At 42.2% G+C, this 24603-nt stretch overlaps 1 protein-coding gene across 1 annotated transcript in view; it reads left to right on the plus strand.

Moving 5' to 3' along the window:
• Positions 1 to 3904: 3904 nt before the first annotated feature.
• Positions 3905 to 24603, plus strand: part of LEP (leptin) — a 129170-nt gene continuing 108471 nt past the window's right edge. The window contains exon 1 of the mRNA XM_078656142.1: positions 3905 to 4019. The gene's annotated coding sequence lies outside the window, so the exon portion shown is untranslated. The remainder of the gene's footprint in view (positions 4020 to 24603) is intronic.

The following is a 24603-nucleotide window of genomic DNA, read 5'->3' on the forward strand; positions in this document are numbered from 1 at the left end:
CATAATTTATATGATATTTCAAACCCCTCCTATTGTTTGTTTACTGCAGTCTTCTCCATAGGAAATGCTTTCAATCCGACAGCTCTGATTTCCAGCAATATGGCCTCACATTTGTCACAATTAGAGAATGTTAGCACGTTAATTGTTCAATAGAACAAGTGAGGTGAAGCTGCAGTAGAACACTGGGGAATCAACTGACAGGCTGCTGCTTTTGTTGTAGGAAGTATGTTTTACTCTGCATGTCAATCTTTTCCCACCATAAATGAGGAAGAATTTTGTGAATTTATAGAAAATGTGTTCTCATTTAATCTTCTGGAGCACCTTCCATAACTTCTAAGACAAAATGATGAGAGAATACTGTTTTGTCTCAAATATGGTTGAGCAATCCTTGCAGAGGATTAGCATTTTTTCACAGGTTAAAATCACCGTAGAACTCTTTACGTAGCCTAAAATTAGCATGATACCACAAACAAAATATTAATTTTGTGATTACAAATCTGTTATTGCTCTTTATATGTGCTCCTTTTGTGACTCTCAAAACCAGAAATTCACTACAGTGCATTTTAATGGGGCAAAAATGGCAGAGCCATATCACCAAAAATGAAAACAGGGGCCGTATTACACAAGTGCCCTCAGTGTGCAACAGGCGTGTGTGTCGCCGCTTTGTGCACCCTCTGGGCACTTTGGTATTACAGAAGGGGCCGCAGACGATTGTTCAACCCCTTCTGTAATACTGATAGCGCTAGTGCACATGTAGCACCAGCGCTATCTTGAGAGGGTATTCCAAATGTGCATGGGATAGTGGCCTCATGCAAAGGAGGGAATCTCTTTGCTGTTGTGCCTGCGCCATATTATGAACGTAGGCGCAAAGACAAAGAGGCGCACTGACAGTGCACCACAAAAAGGTGGCGCACTGTCAGAGCACCTGCTGAAGGCAGTCCTTTGGATGGCTTAAAGGGGCTCCCATGGACCCTCCAGACATCCTCCCGCAAACGGGTTCCATCATTCATTGCACCGTCTGTAAGGGGATCTCTGTCCCCCCTCTAAAGTGCCGGCAGGTGCCGCCTGCACAGTGAAACACAGAGGTGCTGATTGAAGCAGCGGCTCCATGGGCCTTATTTATGAAGGCCTTGCGCCGCCGGTGCGTCACTTTTTCCCATTTTAAAAGTGACGCACCGGCGGCGCAAGGCCTTCATAAATAAGGCCCCATATTTCACTGAATGCACTGCCCCAGGGCAGCCCCGAGCTCATGGCTGCCCTGAGGGCAGTGCCTTCATTGTAACCATGTGCCCTGTTCATGTTTGCTCCCGGAGCACCTATTTAAAGGTGTGCCTTAGCGCAATTATGAGTATTGTGCATGTTATGGAATATGGGCACAGTTATGCTTCTTGTAATCTTGCACCTAAAATAATTTTGTAAATTTAACTCCAAGCTTTCAGGGCCTGGTTCAAAATCCAAAATGGAGGGCACTCGTATTTAGTTAAGTGGTAGTTAATATTTCTTAATTGCTAGTGATTGTTGGAGATGCTGGATTGGATGAAAAGAACAGTTTTCATTCTGCCCTGAATGGCCCTGCTAACGAGGATTGTGTGGCTTTTCCTGGCTTCGCTGATTGGCTATGCAACCTAGCCTTCATAGGAGAGCACGGAAAGTTCTGGGAGAGGGTGGCAGTAAGGCGATCAGCATGCTCTGCTTGCTTACCCAAGCTCTGGGCTCTATTCCAAAATAGAGAAGTATTCAGCGAAACAAGTTGTCAGTCTGGAATGCCTTGAATCGAGACACACACCCATCAACATACACATAGCTCTTCCGGAGAGAACGTGACATTCCAGTCTCCTAAGTACCACCTTCCACCAGGCACATCTCTGCAGTTGTCACCCACGTCCCGAGTCTGCTTAGCATAAAAGCTCACCGACTCAGACAAACAACCCAAGGCAGGACTGCTTTACTGTCCAGTTCAGCCGTCTTGGGATGTTTCGGGAAGTTCACATTCCTCGAGAGTTGATTCACGGCTCCCGCGCTGATAACACGGGACCGCTTTTAAAAATGTCGGTAATAATTGCATGAGAAGTGTGCCACGCGCTGCGCTCTATCACTTTACAAAGTATTTGTTTATATTGCACAAAAGGAATGGGAGGATGGCAGTTGAAATGACGTAAGTTCAGTTTGATTGTACCTAGAAGTGAATTGACAGGGAGGTTGAAGTCGAGTACGTGACACGTTTTATAAACGTAGGCGGTGTGGCTTCGCTGATAGGAGTCCACGCCACACGAGTCTGACGTCACTTTCCATTATCGTTGCCAAGGACTCGATTGTAATAGTAGAAAATCTCTTGAAAAACAGCAGGCTCAAAAATGACCCCAGTGGTGAAATATGTCAGTGTAATCGACTGGTCAGGGAACAGCTATATAAACCCGAGTGATAACAGAGACCGCACTGCAACTAACTGGGATATTATTGGTCAAGATATACCTTCAATATCTTGTGGAAAAGACGGCCTTACTGTTTGCAAAATGATTCGAAGCAGTCTAGTTTCAAGGCACAGAGGTGACAATAGAATCAACGGGCCATCATTCTTACATAAATTGTCTAGTAGCAAACAATGTGCGAGGCATGAGCGTCATCTATTATGCCCATGTGGGGGCATGCGTTCTGGCAATGATTTAACTAAGCAGCTCGTGCCCTGCCCTACCCTGGCTGGACCGCGAGATGGATAATCTACAATGAAATGGCCGCATAGCTGTGAAATGCAGCGCTTCCAGGGTACTAGCAACTGACTGAGTCTATGAGGCCGTAACATGGATACTAGCAGTGACCTTCCCAATTCCACATCAGAAGCGTAGCTTCCAACAGTGCAGCAGGTGCAGTCGCACCAGCCCAGAGGTCTAAGGAGCCTACTGCACCCTAATTATAACAGTTTTCTTCTACCAAACTAAGGGGATGGATGGCCCATTTACCTTGCTTGCATTAGGGCCCTTGGCACCTTTTCTACCCACTGTCAGGTTTATAGAAATATATGTAGGACTGAAAACCTATCCCACCTCCTGCTCAGGGATGTAATGCAAGCACTTGCAGGGTGGGTGCTCCAAAAGCCTCAGGGAGTCCCATGTATGCCCAAGGCCAATTGATAACTGTTAGACATGGGAGAATCAAGGGCCCCTCATCACTTTCAGAAGATGTGTCCCATTATACTGTGCTACGCCCAGTGCTTAATTTAGGGGCCACTGGCACTTACTTTTGGTGACCAGCACTTATTTTTCCACTTCAAAAGGCAAGCGAGGAAAAAAACACAAATTGGAAAGACGTAGGAAGAGAAAGACAGAAAAGTTGTCACACAGGGAGAAAGAGGAACCTGCAAGAGTGAGATAAAGGGGCAGGGAGTGTCTGTGGTGGATTAAAGGGGCATCATATTGGTTTTAGACTATGCATGGTCGGCATGCAGCGCACCGACGTTTAATTGCATCCTCTGAGCGTAGATTCGGCACTAGCACTCTTTCTTTTACAAATTAAGCACTGGTTATACCACTTCTGCTGCTGCACAAGATCCAGTACAGAGCAGTGCCTAGGAAATGTTCTTTTGGTACACTTTTCCATGCAAGCTCGTCACCTTTGATGCACTTTGTGAGTGGAGCAGTCTGTGATGGGAAGATATTAGAATGAATCATTTGCTCTTGTTTTATGATAAGCACCAATTCCGTGAATTTTGCTTCCGTCATAGGCGTCTTTTCTATTCAGCGGAGTATTCGAAGTCCACGCCCATTTCAGATATGGTGATAATGGTCCTATAACACATCCACCCTTTCATTTGGGTATCTTCAGCAGAAAATGCAGTTGTTGCTGGAAGAAAAATTGTGCAAGTCACAGATAGGCCCTTTTGGAATAGTGGCACAATCATTCCTTTCACTCTTTTATGCCAGACTCCAGACACTTTGCATTGTAATTGCATTTATATAGGGTTACTACACCTAATGAAGCATTGAAGCACTTTACACCAGCCAGCACGCTGCTCCGGAGACAAGGTCAGTAGTAAGTCCACTGCTGTTGTCTTTTGATGGTTATTGGGGATAGTCTTGCTTAAACAAAAAACATTCAATGTCTTTGCTACGTTTTTTTTTGCCAGTTTAAATTAAAAGTAGTTAGGTGTGAGCATTAGTGAGGGACGTGTGAATTCATGCAGATGTTTGGTGGGCATAAGAGATGAGCGAGAAGAGATTAGGCATTTTTAGGTTTCAGAATTGTGACTTGCAAAGAAAGAGGTGAGCTTTAAAATGAGGTGTGGACAATTTGTAGAACTACACACTTGGAGACTAAAGCAAATATGCACGTGACTTCGAGAAGGTTGTGCACAGAGTAGGAGGAGACATGCAAATGGACCATTTCAAATAAAAAATGAAAGGCAACAATCAGAAATCTTGAGTGAAGGTCATGCCAGATTTTAGAAATATAAAGGATGCATTTTTAGATAATGTGCAATTTGAGTATTTAAGACTTTAGAAAGAAGATATGCTACATGGAAATATAGTGCTGCTACATGGGAATATAGTGCTATTTTAGGTCCTTTTGGTATGCACTAGAATCAGGGGAACGGTCTGTACACTGCTAGGCTACTATTAGACCACAGCTTCGGGAAAGACAGCTGATCAGCTCAGGGGCGTTAGTGTAAAGTAATGACTTAACATTTATAGAGAAATATCATGAGCATTAGGCTGTGTGTAAAGGAAGCATTAACCTCAAGATCAAAGCAATGTGAAAATATATTTGCAAACTTTAAAAAGGAGATTGTGCAAATGCTGGAGCAAGTGTCTTCTCATGTTCATACTCAAGTGTGGCTTCCAGTATTAATTACAAAGCAAAGTGGGATCTATTCTGAATGCCTCTAGGTTGGCATTGCAAGGTGGAGTGCAAGGAGAACTTCCCTAGACACCCTCCAGCCTGCATTCCTGCGGTTGGAGGGTGGAAATCCAGACAGTGAGGTGAGGCGGATGGTGGCAGGGCTCTGCATAGAAATTCAATAAAGACTGCTAGGAAGGAGCTGCTGAATTTTTGGAGAGTACAGGTTTTACATAGAGCCCACTTAATTTTGACTGCTGAAGTGAATCTGTTTATGTAAATTTGACAGATGGAATTCACACAAGGGGCTTTAGAGACAAAATTCAGTCATCATCTAGATCTTACATCCTCATTCGTCCAGAAACAGTGGATTGCTAGTGCTAGCATATCTCCTATCCATGACCCAGTGATGTCAAAATGCTGAGAATGATCATTAAATACATCATCTTCAGGATTTAGGAGGACAGAGAGATATTAATTTCTACCTATTAGCAGAGATTAAAATTACTAATATAGAGCTTCTATCAGCTTCTGCAGTGTAGCTGTACAGTAAGTACTCTGGTCACAAATGAACCCTGTAGTTAGAGCAGGTCCACCTGCCATAGCTGCTTTGATGAAAAATGCACAAATGGTGATCACCCCACTCGTTGTCCATGTGCAGCGTAAGGCCTAAATCCCTTACTTATAAGCATCCTTGATCAATTGCCCTATACATGTGTTATGGAACTGAAAATAAAATGTCAATTTCCATGACATTTACTTCACCAATTGTGGAATTTGGGGAGCTCTCTTCTCCTGTACCTCTTTTTTTACTATCCCATTATCCCATCTACAAAACCGGAAGAAAGCACCCGTACAACAATTATTTTTTCTCTAACTACCATTACTCTCATCTACTTGTTTTTTTGTTGATTTGGAACATTTCATGAAATAAATTAGTGGGAAAAGAATCCCACTTGGAACCTGTACAAAAAATGTAAGTTAAAAAAGTTTGATTAATACTGGTGAGAAATAGCCGATTATTTTCAGATATTTTTCTCAACATGTCTTTGCTACTTTCAGCATATGATCAGAATTGAAGTGTTTATCCATCCACAAAACTAGCAAATGGTTATTGCATACTTGCATTCACTGTTCTGTGTTAATTGTTCAGTTTTGGTAGTTGTTTGTTTTCATTACTACAAAAAAATATATTATAATGACTCTGTATTGTTTTCCAAGTTTGCTGTAGGGGGAGGGTATCCCCTTTTTTGTACACAAACTTCAATTGGAGCATCTTTTTTACACCTATGCCCCTGCTTTATTTTATACTTTAGCAGTCCTTGAGCTCCTTTGTCACTGGTCTTCCACCCCTAAGATGTACTTTGACAACCGAAGTAAACATGCATGTGACTTAGAGAAAGTTGTGGACAGAGAGAGTAGATAAGCTCTGCTTCTCTTACTCAGATACCACATTTCCACCCCAGAACCACTATTTGTAAACTCTAAACTTCACGGGAACTGTACTTTGTCACACTGATAGCTTTAATATCTTTGATCACCACAGTAAATGTATTTACAGTAAATCACCGTAACCTCCTCTAACGCATTGGAAAACCTTTATTTTAATACCATGTTTCCAGATCTTGAAATTGTTATCTTCCAGTCTCAAGTGTAGGAGTAAGAAGTTCCACAGATAGGAGCCCGCTATTTGCGAACTTTTGCCACCATACTTCTTGTATCTGTCTGTGAAGGTGGTCAAAAGCCCTCTGTTAAACAGACAGTAGTCTTTTGGTTGGAGGTAAGAGATAAAACGGATTATGAGGTAGTTAGGTGATAGGCATGTATTATGCAAAGATCTTCAGGTCGCACTTTCTTTTCCTTGAAGTCACTTGAGGGTTCTCGAGGCAAATGTGATGTGGTCTTGTCATTGTAATCCAAATAAGCAGCGGGCAAAGTTGGGAACTTTCAAAATTTTAAGTGAGACAGTCTGTGAAGGCCTGCTTACAAACTGCTAACATGCATTAAAGGAAGTAAGAAACCTCGGAAAGACCATGGATTCCAAGCTATCAATGAATGCCTAAGTGGACAAACTAGCAAGATCAAGCTTGGTTACTATAAAAACTCTGCGACAAATCTTTCCCCATTTGGGATTTCCACACATTGTCCAAGCTACCATCTCTCTTGCTCTGTCCAAATTCGATTACGCCAATAGTCTTTACAACGGATCGGCTTTAATGGCTATGAAAAGACTGTAACAGCTTCAGAACTCGGGTGCCAGACTACTCTTGCATATCAAACTGCGAGACCACATCTCCCCTGTCTTGAAAGCCCTGAATTGGTTACCGGTTGCCAGACAATCCATCTTCAAGCGGCTTTGTATCGCCCCCAAAGCGATACATGGAATGAGACCACTCTTTATCAGGAATAAAATCACCAAACATATTTAACAAAGGAACCTCTGCTCTAGAGTGGCACCTCGCCTCAAAATCAAGATACAAGAAAAAAAACATGGGTGGCACATTCTTCTCTGTTCAAGCAGCCAAACTATGGAACTCTTTACCCCCCCAACAGAAGATCCACGGACAACCAGAAAATGACTCAAGAATTGGCTCTTCCCCCATAAGCACCATACGTAAATAGAACTATACAGCATATCCCTCAGTATAAAAGTGTTTATTTGTACTATAGATATGTACCTATATATGTGTTTTGCTTTGTATAAACATGTAGAATAAATATGTACAACAATTGAAAACCAGAGTTCATCTAATGCATCTTTAATCTACACTTGAAAACCAGAGTTCATCTAATGCATCTTTAATCTATATATACTTCCTTCCTTTATGCATCTATACACCTTCCATGTATTTGGATCTATATCTTTATTACTTTTTTCCTAAAAAAGCATATTCAATGCACTACCCTATTTCTCACCCTATATCGCTATTAATATCTTTAATCTATATATACTTACTTCCTTTATTCATCTATATACTGTCCATGTACATATGGATCTATATATTTATTACTTTCTTCTAATTCAGCATATCCAATGCACTACCCTAGTTCTCACCCTATGTCTCTCTCAATATATCTTCTACCTCAACTCTCTGACTCATCTCAAACCTCTTTCTACTACTCTTTCCAATGCACTACTCTATTTTTCACCCTATACCTCTATCAATATATCTTCTACATCCCCTCTCTCAATCATCCCAAACCCCATACCACTATTATGATCCCCAAAATAACCCTTTCGAGACTCTCCCCTACTTTACCCCTTCTTGCATCGTTGACACCTCTTTTACTATACTGCTCCCCCAAAACAAGCCTTTCTAAACTCTTCCCTCTGACTCTTCTACTCCACGTCCCTTTTTACTTCTCCCAAGCCTTCTCCTACTGCTAGGACCTCCCAAAAAAAAAAAATCTAAAGCCTTCACTCTTCTATCCCTCCACTATCCTCTTCAAACAAAATAACAGACTAACATGTCCACTTCTCAAATTTCATATTTCACTTTACTAATTAACCACTAATCCTTTATGGGTTCCAGAGTAGTGTGCTACTCGCCAAAAAAGCACTTTAACACCTCATCAGGGTTAGCATGGACTATATAAATGCAAACCTTTTTCCCTCTTCTACCCCACCCCTACGCTACATATCCACCACTCAAATTACTTTCATATTTCACTATACTAATTCAACACTATTCCTTTCTGGGTTCCGGAGTAGCGTGCTACTCAACAAAAAATCGCTTCTACACCCCTTCAGGAGTAACATGTGCTATATAAAATGCAAACCTTTTCCTCTCTTCTATCCCTCCGCTATCCTTCCCAATCCAAATATCTGACTAATATACACCACTCAAATTACTTTCATATTTCACTATACTAATTCACCTCTAATCCTTTATGGGTCCCGGAGTAGCGTGATACTTGCCAAGAAAGCACTTCAACACCCCATCAGGGATAACAATCGCTATATAAATGCAAACATTTTTCCTTCTTCTATCCCTCTGCTATCTTTCTGAATCCAAATAACTGACTGACCTATCCACCGCTGAAATTACTTTCATATTTCACTATGCTAATTCAACACTAATCCTTTATGGGTTCCGGAGTAGCATGTTACTCGCAGAAAAAGCACTTCAACACCTCATCAAGGGTAGTAAGTGCTATATAAATGCAATTACAATACAATAAAATCCAATTACATGAATCGGGGACTTAGCCCTTTGTACTGAACATGTTTAAAAAATATATAAGGGGGCAGGGTAGGAATACCCCGACCCCTTAGAACCCATGTGGGGACCCAGAAAGTCTCCCCTGGTGCCGAAAATGAAAAAACATCAGCAAAAAGAGCTGCAATCCCACATGACTCTCATGGATTTGTAAAAAAGAAAAGAAATGGTAGCCTGGGCCACTTTGTTTTAAAAATGGGAGGGGGTGCATGGGAATAGTATGCTCAGACATGGGTCCCTTGCTCAATGTGCAACAGGATTCAAGCTAGCCTGGCTGATATGGGGTGATGCATCGAAATCAGTCCCAGGATGCTTGTTTATGGTCCAGGGAGGACCCGGCTTGGCAGTTCGGGCTGGACTGTTCCCATGAGGAACAGGGACAAGAATGAAGATTTGCATATTGCTGGGTCCAAACTAGGATGGCGCAATGACCAAAAGAACAATGGATTTAAACCTGATCTCTTGACTGGGGGTGAATATCTGATTAATTCAGCATTCTTTCCATCATTTGTTGCTGCAACACTTTTGGAAAGTGGGCGTTTTCTTACTTTAACCATTATGTACCTCTGCCTGTCTCTGAATACACCTCTGGGTTAGGGTGACAGGGTGCCTAAAAACTATGAGCCAGATAGGACACAAGTTGCTGGACTATTACCCGTGATTTGAGACTGTGATACAGACTAAGGAGGTTAGTACGTAGCAGACTCTGTTGAACCTTGATGAATGGTATGGAATGATTGCTATAAAATACATTTGGGGCTGTAGTAGGAAGAATAATAGTAATATTATTTGTAGTATGAGAAGACAATTGTTGATTGTTCTGAATATGGAAGAATAGAGGTGTAAATTACTTTTTAAATAATGTTATTCTAAATATCATATGCGAGGTTTGGAGGAACATATGAGTTTTTTCCATTAAGAAAGAGCCAGAATTCATAAATGATGAGTTTTGGAGGAGAATTCACAATATTTTTTATATTTTTTTAAAATGTATTTTTATATGATTACTTTTAAAATAGAGACAGTATACACGTATTTCACATGATATTGGGACATGTCTGTGGTAGGTAAAAGTAGGGGAACCTGAGCTCTTTAGGGGAATCCATTTCCATGTTGTTTATACATGGAGTGCACAGGACTCAATATGACTTTTTTTGATCGTAGATGAAGTAGGGGGTACTATACCACCCAACACTCACTCGTGAACTTTTCTGGATGCCTGTTCTTTGGTAACACTGTACACAATGAGTGATATGGGTCTGAAGAATTATTGAAGTGAGTGATTTTTTAATTTCTATCTGATGTATACAGGTCTGTGTTGAGCACTGGGTAATTAGGAGGGCGGGTCATAGATAATGAACCTGACAAGATTGTCATTAAACCAATGTGTATACATAGTAATAGTGTGTATAAAAAATCCGTTTTTAAAGGTGTGTATATAGGTAGGGAGTCTTTTATAGTTTGCTCTTTAAGATTGATGTGCTATGTAAAAGTATTGTGTGTCCTCATAATTTTTTTTTAACAACCTGTATGTGTATACATTACATATCATATTATGTGTGGTTTAATTTAGAGCCCTGATGAAGTCCTGAGGGATGATACTCATTGGCTGGGCTGATGTGCAATTTGTTTGATCAAAAGCTTCAATAAAGATGGATTTGAACTTAAGTACAAGGCTCCTGAGGTATTTAATTGAACTTTCATTATTGATATATGTGGACACTGCACTTCATTAAACTTTTCCTAATGCTCCAAATGGAACTTTATTTATGATACATTGTATGCTCCTTTTCAATTGTTGTGGCAGGGTGAAAGTTGAGCTCTTGTGCGTTCACTCTAGAGTGTCACACAAAGGGAGCTGGGGTGTGTCCTGCATACCCTGATGGCCCATCACCAGGCTGATGTGCCTTCCTGAGCTGGAGTGATGGAAGGAGCTGACACTTGCACCTCAATAGGGCTGTGCCTGTCCCCACCAAAGAGTCACACCCCCCCTGTAGTGTGTCTGGAGCCAGGGCAGCATCTTGTGCACTACAAAGTACTTTCTTTGAAGTCTCCTCACTTCAAAGGCTAACATGGGTATAAGTACTGGCCCTCTGATACTATATACTCAAAACACTTCTGGACTGAGGACATTCTGCCAGGAGGAAGAGCTGTTGTGCTGCTAGGAGGGACCGCCATTTTGATGTTTGCTTTGCTGTGTTGGCCTGCTGCTTCTGTCCTGGGAGTGGGAGGATTGGAATTTGCTCTCTGCATCCTGCTTTCTAAAGTTTTTCAAAGATTCGAGTTGAGCTTGGCTCCTGTTGGAAGTCTCAGGGCCATCAAAGACTTTGCCTGTAGCACCATCGCTCCTCTGCTGAGAGTCTCACTTGCCAAGTGGTGCCAAATCCAGTTCCTGGGACCATAGAAGTGAGATTCAGTGCTAGAAGAAACAAACTACACCAAGCGACTTTGAAACCAGCGCATGTCTACAACTTTAATGCTGTGCCGCTGCCTGCACCAATGCCGTGGTCTCCGCTTGACACAATGACCACGACTTGCAACGCAGGCTCCAATGACAACACAGTGCCTCCAAAGAACCACCACTACAGGATTCCCGAGCACCACACCTCGATGTCCATGATGCACCGTTCTGACACCAACACAGCAGCTGTGACCCAGTGGTTTGACCTCAATGCCGTGACACCAAAGCGTCGTGGCTTGACCTGCAATACCTAATCGATGATACCAAGCAGTAGGGAACTGAGGGTCATCTCAGCAACCACAGCATCACCTCTCCTGTGCCCGCCAACACCCCACGGAAGTGAGTAACTCCACGACTCTGCACCGCCACCAGGTGCTGATGCCTCACTTGCTTTAGTGATGCCTCACCTCCTTTGTGTAATAAACTGTCCTCGAGTGCCGAAGTACCAATGATCTGCTTAGCAGTAAGGAGAAAAATCAATGCCCCACTTGCCACCCCGTGCCTCCGCTCCTCTGCGTCTTGCATCGTCTTTGATTTCTCACACCCACAAGGTACTGAATCGGGGTCTGCATGACTCCCGATGCCAGTCTTTGCTCCATTAAGATCGGACTGACTAAGTGGAGTCATCAACTTCTGGCACGATCTGATAGCTCTGTTGGAACTATTGTTTTATTAAGAGCTATAACCTTATCTAATATTGAAAAATTAATAGCTTGACCTGTGTATTTTCTAATTTTGTTGGGTTTTTTTTGGTCTTGTTTTACTCAGGTAAATATTGAATATATTTCTAAACTGATGTGTATTACTTTTGTGGTGTTTTCACTGTGCTAGTGTGTGTCTGTGTGTGTGTACAAATACTTTACACATTGCTTTTTTAGTTTAGCCTGACTACTCTGTGTCAATCTACATGAGGGTGAGCACAGGAAAACTTATAGTGTGTACTATACTTACCTTGACTAAGACTGTGGTTCCCGCTTGGACAGGGTGTATACTCTGCCAACCAGAAACCCAATTTCTAACAGTGATGATCAGTGTCAGTGCTTTAAGGGCAGCTATACTGTGATTGTGTCGTTTTTTTTTTAACAAGGACAGAATATTGCTCATGTTGGTTTCAGAGGCAGGTGCTAATTCTCAGGATGGTCTTGAACAGGTGGATGTTATAGAGCAGGGGTGAGACTCTATGGCCCATAGAAAAGATCCTTTTCAATGTCGTTACAACCACACAGTGCCCTTCACTCTTTACAACACAAATCTTTACCATGAATGCCTTAAAACATTTTATTTATATATATAGATAGATACATGTTTGACAAACTACACTACAAACAGGTTCAAGGATCAGCCATGAGAACTTGCTTCTCCCCCAGCTATGCGAATCTGCATATGGGCTGGTTGGAGGAGCAGGTACTATGGGCAATATACCCACAAATCATGACCAACAATGTGATTATCTATCAAAGATTCATTGATGACATTTTTATTTTGTGGGAGGGCAATGTGGAGAGTGCTATGCAATTTGCTGAAGATTTGAATGAAAATGCATTAAATTTAAAATTCACCTGCAATACCAGCACAGAAACAATTCAGTTTCTAGATCTAGAATTGTATGTTGAACATGACAAAATTCAAACCCGTACATACCGCAAGCCAACAGCAGGCAATGCGATTCTGCACGCCCACAGTTTCCACCCTACGCCCCTAAAACAATCAATCCCCTATGCAGAATGTCTTAGAATGACACGCAACTGTAGCACCACTAAGGGAATTGATGAAGCCAAACAGAACCTGTTTTCGAGACTACAGCAAAGGGGATATACCACTAAAACGTGTAGTAATGCAGAAGCTAAGTGTAGTAAAAGGACCCGGCATGAATTGCTGTTCCAAAAGGCAACTGAGAAATCGTGTGTTAAACAAGAAAGGCAACCACCGAGGTTGATAACAGGATTCAACCGATACCACACTAATCTTCGTAAAATCTTAACCAGGCACTGGCCACTTATCCGCAATGACCCAACCATAGGTCAGACAGTGGGTAAAACACCCCTGGTGTCATTCAGAAAAGCTAAATCGATGCGCAGCGAATTAGTCTGCAATGCCCCTGCTTTAAAAACTAAAAAACAAACGGACTGGTTTCAAACCCTGAAAGGGTTTAGAAAATGCAGTAAATGTAAAGCCTGCAATCACGGTAGAAATACCACTAACGTGGATGTACCTTTCAGAAGTTTTCCATATAAGATCAGGGAACTCTTCTCATGCAAAACAGAGTTTGCAGTGTACGTGCTCACTTGTGAATGTGGTAAAAGATATGTGGGATCCACCATCCACCCTGTACACGTAAGAATTCTGCAGCACCTACGTGCGATTGCAAATGAAGACCAAGCTTACCCAGTAGCCAGGCACATCCACGAAATTCATGCAGGAAATGCAGCAGGGCTAACTTATTTTGTCATCGATAGCATACCCAGAAATGTCAGAGGCGGGAATCGCAAACTTGCTTTACGCCGCTTGGAGTCAAGATATATTATTCTCTTAAACTCCAAGATCCCGTCAGGTCTGAATGCGGATGAGGCTTTGAGTGTCCATATATGAATCGACATGTGTATCCTCCGAATCTTTCCCGAGTACCACTCGTGAACATCTGGTGCTTTAAATAATATGCACTCACACTTATTCTTCACATGTAAATAATGCTTTGGTATAGTTACACACTTCACGACACCCCACTCTTCACGCCACTTCCTCCGTACCCAGACCCCCCATTTTATGCACTACACTACGGTTTTAAATGGGTCTATACTAAACCCCAGTAATAGTGCCAATAGTAGTCGCTCGCCGATACTTATCTTGTTATAGTGTACGGCTCGCATGTGTGACACATCCGGTTCAGGCAATCCCTATAGAACCTAGAGTAGGCAATATACACTGGCCACGTATCAGCATTAATCTAGCGGATATGCCAAATCTGATCAAACACTCACCGCGTTCAGCACGCTGCACGACAGGTTTCACCGGGCCGATTTACCAGACACAAATCACCGGCTTCCTACATGAGGGAAACCTTTGTATTTTCAGTGTTGTCACGAGCACCCAATTACAGAGCGACTCACTCCTGACCAAGCAGGCACAAGCCAATATTGATAAACTGGATAGGCACATGCCGTGACTTCAGGGGCTAAGGTGCGGGAAACAAACACTACGTTAAACAGACTCAAAAGAATGGGAAACACACGTAATGACATTTACAAGGGCATTCTAAGCTACACGTAATTTGTAAAAATGTTTATTTAAGCACTTGGAAGTGTATTTGTATTTTTAATTTACTTTATCTTTAGTTTACTTTATATTGTAATTTATGAATTGTTTAAATATATGGTGACTACGACTAGTAACGAGAGACTAGCATGTAAAAACTGAAATGTGCAAGCCACCAACTTGTTTTTGTTAATTCACGGGGTGTATCCATGTTTACCTTAGCAACAACCAGTCAATGGGTTGAAATTTGAATCACATGACATACTGAATATGTATATATGAGCAACGAATCAACACACAGATGTTAGTGAGCAAGGCGGGAGTAAGCCGCCGAAACGCGTCTGAGCAGTAAACTGAACATGGAATAAAACGTTTTGAACTGAGAGTCACGGAGTCAGCGCCTTCTTTTGAACCGAGAATTCGAGTTGCTAAACAAGGTTGCGTTTGTAATGTTAATTCCCATAAGAACATTTAGTCACCTCTACAGCCTGAACCATTGAACAGACTTACACCAAATTTGGCTGGGAGGTAGATGCCTGTTCAAGGGAGTGCCTTTTGCTTATTTGGTGTAAATCCATTCAGTAGGTTTTGAGAAATTTAAGTTTAAAAGTATAGTGATATTTCTGGCCGCAAAGCCTTCGCAAACAAAAACGTGCTTGTGCAGGGAAATGCATTGCCCTGATCTGCTGCCAAAACTTCAACCAGGAAATGTTGGCAGCCATCTTGGGACTCAACTTGAAGCTGAGTCCCCCAAAAAAGGAACAAATAAAGAAAAGGGGGCAGGGTAGAATACCCTCACCCCCCAGATATGGTGCGGAGGTCCCACAGGGGCCCGCCACATTTTAAAAGCATTTTTCAGGGATCCACAGATCTACCGTGAATCTGTGACAAAATAAAAAATAAAAAGACGTGCGGTCTCCTGCGTATCTTTTTTTAAAGCCATGTCATGAGTGATGTAATTTGTGAGGTCATAAGCAGTGCATTGTGGGGCGCAGGTTATAGGTAGGTCAGCTAACTATAACTGCTTAATTTCTATGGTTTTGTGCCTTTGAAATATGAGCCTAAAATAACGTCCCTGTAACATACATTTTTTTCAGTGACTATATAAGGTGTTTTAAAAGCTAATTCCTAACTATAACTTACATGTAACCTTTGGTTTTTCAGTGAATTTCCATGTTTTTTAAGTAGCAATGGTGTTTTGACGAATAGTGTGTAAAGGGGGCGGACCTCACACCAGCTCTCAGGATTCCAGCTGAGTAGTACTTACAGAAAGTACCAGGAGGGTTTCTTGGTCCCCAAGGTGCTTTAGCATCCAGTAGATATTTATTCCCCAACCAGTAATGTGCCAGGAGACGTGTTTGCAGAGTGGTGCTTAAAGGGGGCATGGCTTCCAAAGACCTCTCACCAAAATGACTTTGTGGGACTTGCTGAAGGTAACTGGAGGGATAGTTGGCCCCCAAGTACCCTCATTAGCCAAGGGGACTTCATCCCCCAACTAGTACTGTGCCAGGAGATGTGTTTGCAGAGTGGTGGAGAAAGGACGTCCTCGATAATTGCACAGGTAGTGCTTGTATGATTGTATGAGTGCCAGGACACACTGCAAACACATATATAGACATGTTTTACACAAGGTTTAAGTGTAGCTATTTAGTAAGATACTAATTTAACTTTCCCCTTTGTATTCATTTGTCGAAATACTTTTGTCGAAATAACTAATTCAAAAATGCATTTTCCTTCTTCACAGCAACATCAGAGGTCACAATGACATCAGTAGTCATGCTTACACATGAAAAGTGTAAAGCGTATATATAGATATATTTTACACGAAGTTTGAGTCTAGCTGCTTAGTAACACATTGGTTCACCTTTATTTTAACAACACATTTATAAAAAAGAACAGTTTAAAAAATAACTCAGCATCTGAACTCACAAATAGAACATAACCACCAAACACCCATAAAACTACCCGTTGTTACTCAAACTCATGGGGAATTAAAAAACGCTGCAAAACTAGTGCAATATCACATGACCGGAAAAGTAAGGAATATGATTGGATATATACTTTTCAGTAAAAATTAATAGGAAGTATACACCCGCTCCTCCTTCTTGAATCTTCTTTTCTAGAACTTTATTGTGAGCAGGTGTTAGAATTTGGCTGGAGACTTTTTCGGACTCAAGTGAGACAACGTTCATGTTATATCATCTTAAAACCTATACTAGAAAATATCTCCAACTGCCGATCAAGCGGAGGAAAGCTGGAGGACCATCTACATCAGTGGCAGCAGCAACAATTCCTCACCAGGAACTCCCTTCAGTTGTACAGACTACCACAACACATATGGCTCTAGAGTTTTCAAGAATGACAAAGTATTGCATGGACTGTAGTGTTGTTATCAGAGCTGGTGTGGAGTGTGTTACAGCTAATCCCAATACTGCCAAAAATCATACAGGCTAATTTTTCTCCCTTTTATAATTTTTTGCACATTTCTCAGTGCGCATTCATCGAATTTCTCCTGTCCCAGTTGCCATTTTTCTTACCATAAAAAAAACAATCTTTTTTTTAAACTTTACAAAACTACAAAAAATACATTTCAAACACAAAACAGAAAATCATGTCACAGGGAAATAAAGGAATATCATTAGATAATACACTTTTCAGCTAAAAGAATGAGAAGAACATGCCTATTTATCTATCCAGAACATTGTTTAAGAGGAGTTCATAATGAGCAGCAAGAAGGCAACACAAAGCTGAAGAACCTTCAACTGCAATAGCAGCCACAACAACATCGAAGCTGAGAGTCCATTCAAAAGTCCAATCTCAACTTCAAGATTTAGCTCCACAGTTTTCCCTGATGCCATCCTACTGCATGGATTGTGGAGTTGTAGTAAGTGCTGGAGAGCACTCCATTACAGCCCTTCGCAACGCTGCAAAGAATAATAATGTTAATTTTTTTTATTTTAGGCCCTTCATAGTTTTTTTACATTAGCAGGCATTTTATTATGTTAAAACATTTTGTTTATTTTATTATCTTCTAATTTTTTTGTAACACTACTTACATACAACTTACCGTATAGACAATTCTAACCCTCTACAAAAAAATACACAGCTAACTTTTGCAGTTATCGTTATTTACTTTTTCACTTTTCAATACAAGTCAACAGTCTGTGTTTAAATCTTCTAGTAGGTGCATCAATAATATATACAAACATACACTGTTTTTTTAGACAATACTGTGTTAAACGTTGTAATCTCTTCTTTAAAACTATCAACTGTAATATATGTGTCCTATTCTGCAACTCCTCCTCTTGACAACTCTTCATTTTTCATAAAATCCTGTTCAGGACCAAAGAAACCAAACTGCACATCACCACAAACCATTTCTACTCTGCCACACTACCATGCAAAAGTGCTCTATTTATTTTTCCTAAGCATAAGCTGGAGTTTTCACATAGTACAGCCTCCCAGTTAAAGTTCGCATTGTTGAGTGATATAGCTTATTTTGTGTTTTAAACTTCGCCTTGGAAAGATACAAAGGAATTTTCCTAATATATTAATGGATTGCTGTGTAATACTACAAACACTAGTATAATTACATTTGTAAACAGGACCCTGACTACGCCTTCCCTATACCTCTTCTGCAATAACTCCTTCTACATTGCTAAGTACAATCACCTCTTTTGTTATAGGACTACCATTCTTCATTTCATAACATCTTCCACTTTCATCAATAGCATGAACTAACCTGTTATCCTAGAGATAGCTTTCTTCAGTAAAGAAAGGCTCTGTTCTACAAGTATGTATCCATTCTCCACTAAAAACTGTACAAAAGTTATTTGTATTTACTGATCTTTTCTTCTGGTTTTGTCTCCTCATGCACAACACTATTTTATCAAGAGTCTTCATTCTATTTAGAATCAAAATTAAAAGCTTCCTCTTCAAAGCAAAGGCCTTATCAACTACTCTCCCAACTCGTTCTTTCTGTTTCACTGCATCTCTCCTTGTCCTATACTTTTTTTAATTTCTCACTAAATTTATAACTACTCTACAACGAAACATCCTGGCTCTGATTTCCTTAAACTGCTTCTGTCTCCTGGTTATATTGGGTAAATGTTTGTTAGAATATTTTCTCTTCTTCCAATGTACACTTTTTCCACTCTTCTTGTTTCTCATAGTCATAATTGTATTTTTTTAATCTTGTAATCTTTGCAAATGTCTACATATATTTTTGAGAAATGACTTTGTCCTCTTACCAGTAGCTCTTTTTTCTTTCAGCACTTTTTCCACATTTTGGCCCTTTTGTAACTCATTTCTGCAGAGGTACTGTTGTTGCTTCTGTTGCTTTTTTGTCTGATCTTTTATAGGCATTCTAACTGTGTGTAGTTATGTATATCTTGTTCTGTAGAAAAAAACAAGTACATTTTCATTTTTACCCTAGTCAATGTATAAGCTACTTTACTACTGACTTACACATAATACAAAAAACTGTTTTTATGGTATGTTGCAGTTTTAAATCTACAGATGAACCTAGCTATATTACTACATGCACCTACTTCAATGTAGCAAACCCAAAGCAAAACACAAAACTGTATTTATTAGTTACCTTTTAACATTTTAACACCCTGCCCTACAACACAGTTGCACCATAACTTACTTCTCACTTATGCATGGTGAAAGACCAATTTATCCCTTCTGTAGTACATTTTAAAATGAACATCAAGCCAAGGGAGCGTATTTACAAGCCCCATGCACCAAAGCATCACTTTTTTTGACACACAATCGGCATAGTGTGATGCTCCATATTTACAAGGCCACGTACAGCCACCCTGCATAGCTTTTCGTAGCCTTGTTAATACGGGCGTTTTTCATGCAGCACTTTAAATACGTGAAAGGAGCGTGCCATGAGTGTTGCTATGGGTGTTCCCACACAACATCCATGCATTTTGCCATATTCCCAGATTTACAATGATTCATACACCTGGGAATGCTTCAGAATTCTACGCCTGCCCAGGGGAGGTGTAGGTAGGCACAACAAGGAGAAATACTTTTATTTCTCTTATTATTTCCTCTTTCTATGTGTCCTGCATTCTGCATTGGGAGTCGGAGTTCCGCAGGGCTCCGTGTTGAGTCTGACGCTCTTTAACATCTTTTTAACCCCTTTGGCGGCACTGGTGGAGTCCTTCGGGGCCCAGATCGTTTCCTATGCTGATATACCCAGCTTCTGTTCACGTGTAGGAAAGATCAGGATTTTGACGGAGAGAGCATTCAGGACTGTCTCGGGGCGGTCTTCAATTGGTTTCAGCAGAACAGCTTCAAATGCAATTCCAACAAGTTGGAGGTGTTGTTCTTTGGCTGCTCCTCAGATCCTGACTGGCAGGCATGGTGGCCGGTGGATATGTTACCCCCTGCACAGGCGTCCCAGTTGGCAAAAAATCTGGGAGTCAAGATTGACAATGGGCTGACGCTGAGATCTCAGATCCTCGGTCTGACGGGCACATGCTTTGGCATTCTCAAGATGCTCCGGAAGTTCCTGCCTCTGCTCACAGAAGAGCATAGGAGGATTACGGTCCAAGCCTTAATTGGCTCCAGATTGGACTATGCCAACATCCTCTATCTGGGTCTTCCGGAATATCTTGTACAGCGGCTGCAGGTTGTGCAGAACTCTGCGGCACGCGCTATCTTTGGCCTTCACAGGCGAGCCAGAGTGTCCGGCCTTGTGCAGGCGCTCCATTGCCTGCCTATCCGAAAGCGGATAATTTTTAAGGCGCTGACCCTGGCCCATAAGGTGCTTTTTGGTTCAGGAGCTAAATATCTGCAGCGTAGGCTTGTCTTCTACCGCCCGGCCCGATACTTGCGATCTGAATCTTCGTTTCTTGCAGTGGTTCCCCGAGTAAAGAGGGCCCGTATCGGGGGGCGTTCCTTCAGACTGAGGGCATCACAGCTCTGGAACACTCTGCCTTGGCCTTACGCGGTACCTCCAACCTTCTGTCTTTTAGGAGGGGCCTTAAAACCTGGCTTTTTACCCTTTAGTGTGTTTCCGTTTTGCTGTTTTCTTTTGTTGTTCATGAATGTTTTATATTGTATTATGTTTCTTCTCTGAGCTGCCAAAATAAAGCGCCGGGACACTCTAATCGAGTAGCCGTGCGCTATAGAAATTAAATTTAACATAACATAACAATTTAACATAACATAGAAAGAGGAGAACACCTCTAGTGTTTTGTGCAGGAAGGTGTGCCTTCCTGCACAAAAACAATCATCCCCGCAACACAAGCCTACTTCAACCATGGTGCAAGGGTGCCTCCATTGCAGTATGACAGCCAGTTGTGTGCCAGTGCAGAAGAGAGCACAGGGATCCATCATATTGTTGTCAATTTGAATCATCCATGTGCTTTGAAAGTAATGAAGCATGGTGCAGTCAAATGTGTAGAAGTTCAAACAGTGTCTCACCACTTTAATTCCAAAAGCACACCAGAGTTATTTCTGTGCCTCTCTAACACTTTGTTGCTGGTGTATTTAGTATCTCAGTACTTTTCTACTTAAATGTATTCAATTACAATTTTGGGAAGCACAACATATAAAAATCTGCACGTAAGTCTATATCCAACCATATAGCTTACTAATTCTTACGAGCACTTGCAAAGAGTGTGTGACAGGTTTCATATATAAATCCCCACATGGTTCTAAAAGACTACATATTCCTCAGTAAAACTTGTAAATACATGAGTTTGTAGTTGTACACATCAATACTCCCTGGATGATTGAATGAGTGCATAGATAGTGCCTAGGTGATTCCCTGAGGATACAAGTAGTGTCTAGATAATTCCCTGACTATGTCGTAACTCCATGGGTCTTTCCATATCTCCATACTTACTGCCTGCATGTTTGCATGAGTATTCCATTAGTATTTGGGTGTTTGGATGAGTCCATGAGTAGAGCCTGAATGATTAGACAAGTGCGTGACTAATTCTTCAATAATTCAATACATGCATAGATAGTGGTGGGTGATTAAATTAGTGCAACTCTAGTGCCTGGATGATTGCAACAGTGCATACATAGTATATACGTGATTTATAGAGTGCATGGATAGTGCATACATGATTGTTTAAGTCCATGCATAGTACCTAGACTATTGGGTGAGTGCATTAATTGTGTTTCAGCGATTGGATGCCGCCCATTTGTTTTTGGTTGAGTGACCAGATAGTGCCTCGATGTTTAGATAACTACATGGGTAGTGCCTGGATAACTGAATAAGAGTATCAGTAGTGCGTGGCTAATTAGATGAGTACATGCCTAGTGTCTGAGTGACTGCATGAGTCCATTGTTAAAGCTTGAGAGATTGGATGAAAGTAAGTGTACTGCTGGGGTTATTGTATTAGTGCAAGACTATTACCTCAGTAATTAAATGACTGCAGAGGTACTGGATGGGTGATAGGTTTACTACAATGGTACTCTCTACGTAATTAGATGAGTGCATGAGTAGTGCCTGAGTGTTTTAACAGATTCAGAAAAGGGGGTGGTGATGAACAGAGTGTCTGAATTGAGCAGACCACTCTTACCCAGTCCAAAGATCAGGGCTTGATCCATCACCGTTATTTAGCTCACTGCCCCATCCCAGCTCAGAACCTGGCTATATGCAAATTAGTCTGTCCCTGGCCCAGTGCATCATGGGAACAGGGCAGACCAAACTACCAAGCCAATTCTTCACCAGAAAGGAGACAAGCTTCCGGGGACCGGTTTCTGGCATTTCAGCCGTCGTCGGCCCGGCTTGCTTGAATCCTGATGGAGCAGTGAGCAAGAGACTCATGTCTGAGTATACCCTGCCACACCTATAGTGGCCAAAAACGATTCAGAAAAGGGGGTGGTGATGAACAGAGTGTCTGAATTAAGCAGACCACTCTTACCCAGTCCAAAGATCAGGGCTTGATCCATCACCGTTATTTAGCTCACTGCCCCATCCCAGCTCAGATGCTGGCTATATGCAAATTAGTCTGTCCCTGGCCCAGTGCATTATGGGAACAGGGCAGACCAAACTACCAAGCCAATTCTTCACCAGAAAGGAGACAAGCTTCCGGGGACCGGTTTCTGGCATTTCAGCCGTCGTCGGCCCGGCTTGCTTGAATCCTGATGGAGCAGTGAGCAAGGGACTCATGTCTGAGTATACCCTGCCACACCTATAGTGGCCAAAAACGATTCAGAAAAGGGGGTGGTGATGAACAGAGTGTCTGAATTAAGCAGACCACTCTTACCCAGTCCAAAGATCAGGGCTTGATCCATCGCCGTTATTTAGCTCACTGCCCCATCCCAGCTCAGATGCTGGCTATATGCAAATTAGTCTGTCCCTGGCCCAGTGCATCATGGGAACAGGGCAGACCAAACTACCAAGCCAATTCTTCACCAGAAAGGAGACAAGCTTCCGGGGACCGGTTTCTGGCATTTCAGCCGTCGTCGGCCCGGCTTGCTTGAATCCTGATGGAGCAGTGAGCAAGGGACTCATGTCCGAGTATACCCTGCCACACCTATAGTGGCCAAAAACGATTCAGAAAAGGGGGTGGTGATGAACAGAGTGTCTGAATTAAGCAGACCACTCTTACCCAGTCCAAAGATCAGGGCTTGATCCATCACCGTTATTTAGCTCACTGCCCCATCCCAGCTCAGAACCTGGCTATATGCAAATTAGTCTGTCCCTGGCCCAGTGCATCATGGGAACAGGGCAGACCAAACTACCAAGCCAATTCTTCACCAGAAAGGAGACAAGCTTCCGGGGACCGGTTTCTGGCATGTTTCTGGCATTTCAGCCGTCGTCGGCCCGGCTTGCTTGAATCCTGATGGAGCAGTGAGCAAGGGACTCATGTCTGAGTATACCCTGCCACACCTATAGTGGCCAAAAACGATTCAGAAAAGGGGTGGTGATGAACAGAGTGTCTGAATTAAGCAGACCACTCTTACCCAGTCCAAAGATCAGGGCTTGATCCATCACCGTTATTGAGCTCACTGCCCCATCCCAGCTCAGAACCTGGCTATATGCAAATTAGTCTGTCCCTGGCCCAGTGCATCATGGGAACAGGGCAGACCAAACTACCAAGCCAATTCTTCACCAGAAAGGAGACAAGCTTCCGGGGACCGGTTTCTGTTATTTCAGTCGTCGTCGGCCCGGCTTGCTTGAATCCTGATGGAGCAGTGAGCAAGGGACTCATGTCTGAGTATACCCTGCCACACCTATAGTGGCCAAAAACGATTCAGAAAAGGGGGTGGTGATGAACAGAGTGTCTGAATTAAGCAGACCACTCTTACCCAGTCCAAAGATCAGGGCTTGATCCATCACCGTTATTTAGCTCACTGTCCCATCCCAGCTCAGAACCTGGCTATATGCAAATTAGTCTGTCCCTGGCCCAGTGCATCATGGGAACAGGGCAGACCAAACTACCAAGCCAATTCTTCACCAGAAAGGAGACAAGCTTCCGGGGACCGGTTTCTGGCATTTCAGCCGTCGTCGGCCCGGCTTGCTTGAATCCTGATGGAGCAGTGAGCAAGGGACTCATGTCTGAGTATACCCTGCCACACCTATAGTGGCCAAAAACGATTCAGAAAAGGGGGTGGTGATGAACAGAGTGTCTGAATTAAGCAGACCACTCTTACCCAGTCCAAAGATCAGGGCTTGATCCATCACCGGAAGCTTGTTTCCTTCCCAGTGTAAGAATTGGCTTGGTAGTTTGGTTTGCCCTGTTCCCATCATGCACTGGGACAGAAACAGACTAATTTGCATATAGCCAGGTTCTGAACTGGGATGGTGCAGTGAGCTAAAAAACGGTGTTGGATCTAGCCCTGATCTCTTGACTGGGTGAG

The sequence above is a fragment of the Lissotriton helveticus genome, chromosome 1_1 (assembly GCF_964261635.1).
Source record: "Lissotriton helveticus chromosome 1_1, aLisHel1.1, whole genome shotgun sequence".
In the NCBI taxonomy this organism is placed as follows: Eukaryota; Metazoa; Chordata; class Amphibia; order Caudata; family Salamandridae; genus Lissotriton; species Lissotriton helveticus.